We start from the raw sequence: 8,002 nt of genomic DNA on the forward strand, positions 1-8,002 counted from the left end.
GCTTTACCCAAATCTCTCAATTCAGACACTCCTCTTAGGTGCATTCCATAAACTATATGGAATGGACTCTGCCCTGTACTCCTATTAGGAGAATCATTATAAGCATACTCAGCCTGTGCCAAAACTTGATCCCACTGTTTCCGATGTTCACCGGCAAGGCTTCTCAAAAGATTACCCAAGCTTCTGTTCACAATTTCAGTTTGCCCATTAGTACGAGGATGATATGCAGAACTGAAACTTAGTTTAGTGCCAAGCTTCTTCCTCAAAGTCCTCCAGAAATGACCAACAAATCTGGTATCTTTGTTCGAAACAATGCTCTTAGGTAACCCATGCAACCTTACAATTTCCTTAAAAAACAAGTTAGCAACATGAGTAGCATCACTGGTTTTATAACATGGAATAAAATGTGCCATTTTTGAAAATATGTCAACTACTACATAAATTGAATCATGTCCCCTTTGTGTTTTTGGCAACCCAAAATAAATTCGATACTTTCCATATCCCAAGGCCTATCTAGAATAGGTAATGGAACATACAAACCTGTGTTTTGGCTCCTTCCCTTTGCATACTGATAGACTTTACAATTCTTCACATACTTTTCTACTTCAGCTCTCATCTTCGGCCTGGAATAAAACCGATTCAACTGCTCAAAAGTCTTGTCTGCACCAAAATGTCCTCCAACTCCACCACTATGTTTCTCCTTGATCAAATTTTCTCTCATAGAACAATTTGGTATGCACAACTGATTTCTTTTAAATAACAATCCTTCTTGCACGAAATAATCCAGCCACTTCTTTCTAACAAAACAAGATTCTACAAGCTTCAAATGCCTCTTTAAAATCTAGATCCTTCTCATATAAATCCTTAAGAGAATCAAACCCCAACACTTGAATTTGACTTTCTTGCACCAAAATTCTTTTTCTACTTAAGGCATCTGCTACTTTGTTTGATTGACCAGTGATATGTTTTAACACAAAATTAAAACTTTGAATGTATTCTACCCATTTTTCATGCTTCTGGTTAAGCTTTGGCTGTTGCATAATGTACTGTAATGCATGGTTATCTGAATACAATATGAAATCCTTAGACATCAAGTAATGTCTCCACTTCTTCAAAGACCGCACCACTGCATGAAAATTCTTGTCATAAGAAGAATATTTCTTCTTTTTCTCATTCAGTTTCTCACTAAAATAAGCTATAGGTCTGTCCTCTTAACTTAAAAATGCTCCAATGGCTTCTCCACTAGCATCACACTTCACTTGAAAAGGTTTATTAAAATCAGGCAAAATCAAAATAGGTTTCTCAGTAATCTTTCTCTTCAACAGTTGGAAGTTCCTTTCTACTTCAATAGTCCATTTAAATGGTTGTCTGTCCTTCTTTATAGTGTCAATAATAGAAACATTGATCTTACTAAAATTCCTTATGAATTTCCTATAAAAACTAGCAAGATCGTGAAAACTTCTTACCTCAAAGACACTTTTTGGTGAAGGCCACTCCATGATTGCCTTGATCTTCTCTGGATCCATCTTTAATCCCTCAGTAGAAACAACAAAACCCAAATATACCAATTCTTCCTTCGCGAATGAACATTTTTTAAAATTTAAAAGTAATTTCTCTTATTGTAGCCTCTGTAAGATATAATTCATATGTCTCACATGTTCCTCTTTTGATCTACTGTAAACTAATATATCATCCAGATATACTATTACAAATTTACCTATAAATTCTTTCAAAACTTCATTCATGAGTCTCATAAATGTACTAGGAGCATTTGACAACCCAAAAGGCATTACCATCCATTCATACAATCATTCATTTGTCTTAAAAGAAGTTTTCCACTCATCCCCTTCTCTAATTCTGATTTGATGATCACCACTTTTTAAATCTAACTTTGTAAAATATCTTGCTCCACTCAAACAATCCATCAAATCTTCAATTCTAGGTAAAGGAAATTTGTACTTGATTGTTATCTTATTGATTACTCTTGAATCAGTGCACATTATCCAACCTCCATCTTTCTTTGGGCTCAACATGTTGGCACTGCACAAGGACTCAAACTCTCTCTAATCAGTCCTTTGTCTAACAGTTCTTGAACCTATTTCCTGATTTCTTCATTCTATGTGGGAGTCATTCTCTAAGCTGCTTTATTAGGTAGATTTGCTCCTGGAATGAAATCTATATGATGGCTGATTTTTCTAATGAGTGGTAACTCATCAGGCAAATCATCTATAAAATTATCACAATAACTGTCCAACATCTCTTGAATTTCAAATGGTAAATCAAAAACTCTAGTGGAAGTTATTATTACCTTGGGTTTGCAAGCCAATGCAAAAATTACCTCATCTTCTTCCATCTACTACAAGTACTCCTTTCCACTCAGCAAAAGGGTCTTTAGATCAGGTTTCTTCAATGCATCCTCTTCTTCCATAGGCAACAATGTACGATTGACACCATCTTTGCTAAATTTGTATGTGTTCTTTCCATTATGCATAGTTCCTCTGTCATACTGCCAAGGCCTTCCGAGAAATATGTGACACACATCCATAGGAATCACATCACTGCTCATTCACTACCAACTGATATCCCTTTTGAAGCCATGACACCTTGTAAGGTGTTGGTTGTTTCTTTGTCTTCAATTTCAACTTCCCCACCACTTATGTGGAGACCAAATTATCTGTACTACTACTATCAATTATCATATGACAACACTTCCCTTGAACCTTGCACACAATCCTGAACAAGGTTTTTCTTTGTGCTGGTTCAACAATTTCCTTAGCTAGCTTTAGTAAACCTTTGTTAACTACCAAAGGATTTCCTTTCTCTGGTACATTTTCTTCTTCTATTACATTTTCTTAGCAACAATTACATTCCTTTAATTCATTCCTATGTTTTATGGGCACCCATAGGCTTTGTGTCCCAGCTTGTTACGTTTGTAACATCTAACTTCTCTTCCTCTACCTCTGCCTCCTCTTCCTCTAGAAAAAATCCCTCTGCCACTTGCATCACCTCTTGTGTGTGCGTGCTGACTTGAGCTGCTGCTAGCTCCATCTCTAGGTACTGTAGACCTTCCTCTACCACCTTGACTTCCCCTTCCTCGGAAAGTACCTCTATTTCTGGCACGCTACTTTCTCATGAGTTTTTCTTCAACCTTCAATACCATCTGATAAACCTCTTCTACCATTTTAGGAGACAATACACTTATCTCATCTTGGATCTCCAATTTATAACAAAACATAAGTGAAATATTCAATATTTGTGGCACATCTCCTAATAGGGAGGAAGAGGGTGGCATTATGTCCAAAAGATCGGTCCGAATCTGAATCTGTTAACATTTAATTATTTCTTTTAAACATATTTTAGGTCACAATACACTGATATAATAAAAGTAGAACAATAACTGTATCGACATGAAATTTTCAAAAAAACTAACATCTCTCAAAATATCTTCATTGGAACTTGAACCTGGGACCGTGACATTATCAAAATTTTCGTTCAACAAACGAGTTAACTGCAATGGTGAATATACGATACATTTTTGTTAGATTATATCTAAAAAAATAACAAAATGTATGTGAATCAACATTAACACATACATTACAAATTACATTAAAATATCAACCCTAAACATTGATACATACCGATCCCACACCCTCTTCTTCATGAAAAATTAGGTCTTTCCAACCATTATGACAAGCCCTTGCTTATGCTTTAATTTCTTTAGTATTCATATTATATATCTCCTCATTTGTTTTATATACAAAACTTGCACGTGCATTAGCTCGTGCTCTTTCCCGATTTAGACCGATATCAATTCCGATCAATGCACTTTGTATGTTATCTATAATGGCATCCCTTATTTCTCGACTAATTTGAGAAGTGACATCCATCTCTGATCGCAAAGTTACCAGACGAGGAGGTTGGCGTACGAAAGGTGGTTGAGGGCGAGGCAATTCGACATCACGTAATGTACCCTTACGATTGTATAATTGACCTTTCCTAGTACCATAATATTTGAATGGAAGGTCATTGTAATTGGGTTTCATACCCAAAAAAAATTCTGCATAAAATAATTTTGCAAAATAAACTGGAACCTCATCATTCCATGGCAACTTTCCATATGCTGCAAGGAACCTATCATACAGATGGCAAGCTATATCAGGGTGCTTGAAATATTGCACCTTCAATATTTTTCTTTTCAACCCCTTCTTTGAAATTAAACATAGATTTTTCATTTTCTTTTGTAACCCTTTTATTAACCTCGACCCATTTATTGGGACCATCACTTCTTCCTTTCTACGCCTCATCATATTTATAAATGAATCCGTGATTTGCCCAAGCTTCTCGTAAACTTCAAGAAATGAGCTTAGAGAGTGTGTAACTATTTCTAAGCTTTCTCAACTCTTTCCAGAGAGCTCCAAACTCCCAAGATCTTTCCTAAATTTAGAATAATGAGTTTTTCACTTTTGTAATGTGCATTGTAAGAGATTTGTCTCCCAAGGAAGCTCATTCGAAATATTATATGGATAAAAATTAGTTGGTGTCTAGCCTTCTTGAACCGTCGGACTTCGTTTACATCTACTTGGACCAACATTTGCACCCTTTGGATCATATATATATATATATATATATATATATATATATATATATATAATTTCATAAATATAAAAACATATGAACAAATGCATTCATACATGTATGTATAATTTACCAAAATGATGTTGAACACCCGGAGAATGTTGACCACCCTAAGATTGATGACCACTCAACGAATGTTAACCACTGTCACGCGACAACATTGTGAGTGACTCTTCTAAAAAAATAGAAAATCAATTTTCAATATTTATATGTACATACATATGATTGGACCTCCCCCAATTCATTTGATATTCTCTTTGATCCATGACCTCGACCTCCCGCTCTAGTAGATGCACGAGGCTCTATTGATGTTTGCCTCGAAGAATCACGTGGAAAATGCACATCCAAGATATGGATATCCATAGATATATAAACCTGTAAGATATTTATAAAGTTACCTTGTGGATTTACAATTTAAAAAAAATGCTATTTAATAAGATTACGAGTTCAAAAAATTGTTGTAAATCTTCAAGTTACAACATGCATTTAAAAATATTGAAATTTCTATTTAAAAATATTAAAAATTCAAAAAATTGTATAACCCTTGAAGTTACCTCATGCATTTAATTGATTTAACCCTTGAAATTACATCATGCATTTTAAGATCTTAAAATTCATATTTAAAAACATTGAAAGAATAAAAACACAAGTGTTGAAGCATGCACATTTTGAAAATTAAATACAAATTTTTCTAAAACATGTCAAGTTCATCAAGTTATGCTTACATAGTGGGGGCACACTTGGTATAGAATTGAAAAAAAATACATGGTCATTAAAAATGACACATTGATAACTAAAAAGCACACACATATCAAAGATATTTTACAATGTCCATTAATAAATATTGATGAGGAACTTCTTAATAGTAATTCATCTTTCACACACCAATCTTGAATTGGCATTGCCCCATACAATAGATCACTAGACATCTTATTAACATTTGCACAATGTCTTATGCTAAATGATTGAAATTGACCGACAATATTTTTTTCTTCTCCATGCAATTGTTTTAACCTCTCCTTTCATCTGGTAGCACACAAGTTCAACATTGGTGAAGACTACAATCCCATTGGATCCATACTCCCTAGATTTTCCTAAGCCTTCTATCAATGCAATATAATATGCTTCATTGTTTGTTGTTCTTCCAGGTAAATTCCTTTTTCTTTGGAGGAATTTGTTTGTCACAATATTGCATAGCACATAAGTAATCACTGCTTGCGCTGGATTGGGATAATAAGAAACTTATATGCATTATGTCCATTTTTCAACCATATTTAATGGGTTTCCCGATCCTTGTAAAAAAACAAATTCAATAAAATGAATCTAATATATTTATACAAGTATTGTCAGGTTGTGTAAAATATTATTGTTTAGACAAATTTGTCGGAAGCCTAGGTCGAAAGAAAGGTTATTTCTACTTGGTTGGATGGTTGGAGATGCAAGAAGAAGACAACTTAGATCTCTAATGAGCACACAATAACATTAATATTAAAACACCAAAAAAAGATGGCAAAGCAATGCCAACACTATAATTACTCATTAATATTTTCCTTCACCATTCAAACAAGTAATCAAATTAATTCATCCAGGAAAGTAAATATAATTGCAATAAGTAAGTCAATGATGGTGACCAAGCCACCATTTCAACTCAAGTGGAAATATCCATTGTTGAAAAGCTTTTTAAAATCTTTGTCCATTTTTGAAATTGGATAATTTTATTTCAATTAATTCTAGTAGAGGATTTGTACATTCTTTGATTCATTATAAGTATGTAATGTGGAATCATATATTTAATTTTTTACTATATATGATATCTATATTGTATGGTTGCTACAGATGATATTTTTTAATTTAGAGATTTCTTAATTGTGCTAGGATTTAATGTGGTAGTTGAATCTTCTGCCAGAAGTGTGCAAATGCATTAATAATCTGGTTATTTTATTTATTAGGAGGACGTAGATCAAACATTATTCTTCTTATCATTTCATGGAAATTATTTTGTGCAATGTTTTAACCCGGGCATAAAAAATTAAGAGACATTTTGTTTAGCCTTGGCAGGGTGGTTTCTCAAGCATCAAGTCCATCCATTCGATATTTTTTGTTCCTATTTGAATATTTTCAATTCATTAATATGTTAAATTTTTATTAAATGAACACAAAATTTTAGTAGTTTCAGAAAGAAAAATAAACCTGCAATTAGAATTTTCTAAGGTAATATTGGGAAGGATTTTTTGGTAAAATTGAGAGAGTATTTTATGGTTTATTTGTGATTTTTCAACTGAAGAAATCGTGCTTGGAGCAACCCTCAGGAATACATAGTAGTTTACCCAGACGAACAGATTTTTCATTCAATATGAGAGGATGTGAACAACAGTAGTCGTCCACACATAAGGAAAAATTAGTAGGCCAATACCATTAATCAACAACCAACGTTTTTGTTATGATCAACAATTTTTTTTTCTTTCATAGGTGCATATTCCACATGTCGAATGATCAATTGAGCTTAAGGTCTATCTGTAATAATAATATCTCTGTGATTGTATTATAGTGCCTCTCCAGGCGAAATAGGAAGGCCCTATATGACGCACTTGAAAATGTGGACTACATGGGCACAAAAATATAATAAGGGGGTTGTACTAATAACAATAAGGGGTTACACTAGTAGTATAGGGACCTAACATGTCCCTCTCCTTCAAAAAGTGTTATCCTCAACGCTTTAGTAGTTCTTGATGCTTATGTATAAATTCTTGTCCTCCCATGTGGAATCTTCAGTGGGTAAGTTCTTCCACTTGATGAGATACTCTGAAATTGATCTATTTCGTAGCTATTGATTTCTCGGTTCTGTGATTGCTTCAGGTTCCAATATGATTCTTCCTTCCTCGTCAAGTTTTCGCAATACTGTTTGAACTGGGATCTTCTGCAACTTTTGAATGAGTTCCCACTCCTTTGGGCATATGGATATATGTAAGATGCTAGATATTTCTGTGACCCATGAAGCCCTTCAAAGGCAATGAAAATGGTTACAAGTAAATTTGATTGTTGTCCATATTTGTATTATAATTTCAATGCTTATAAGTTTGAACGACATATTGAGATTTATTTTTTATTTTTTGTAAACATATATTTCCCTCTCTAGGAGAACTCAAAATAAGTGCAGCTTCAATTTTCCCAGATCTGAGTGAAGGAAAAGGAAAAATATGGACATGGATTAGAATTTAAAATCCCAGTAGACACAAAGAGCGTATTACGAGCTTGTACATGAATGTTTTGTTCATGTTATGACGATCTAAGCTTGTAACTCTAATCAAACACAACTTACTTACAACTTACTAACCCATTTCTATTGTGTACATTAATAAAAAGTGTT

This window comes from Pinus tabuliformis, chromosome 8 (genome assembly GCF_031772625.1).
Source record: "Pinus tabuliformis cultivar Carrire ecotype Pingquan chromosome 8, CPIR1, whole genome shotgun sequence".
Lineage (NCBI taxonomy): Eukaryota > Viridiplantae > Streptophyta > Pinopsida > Pinales > Pinaceae > Pinus > Pinus tabuliformis.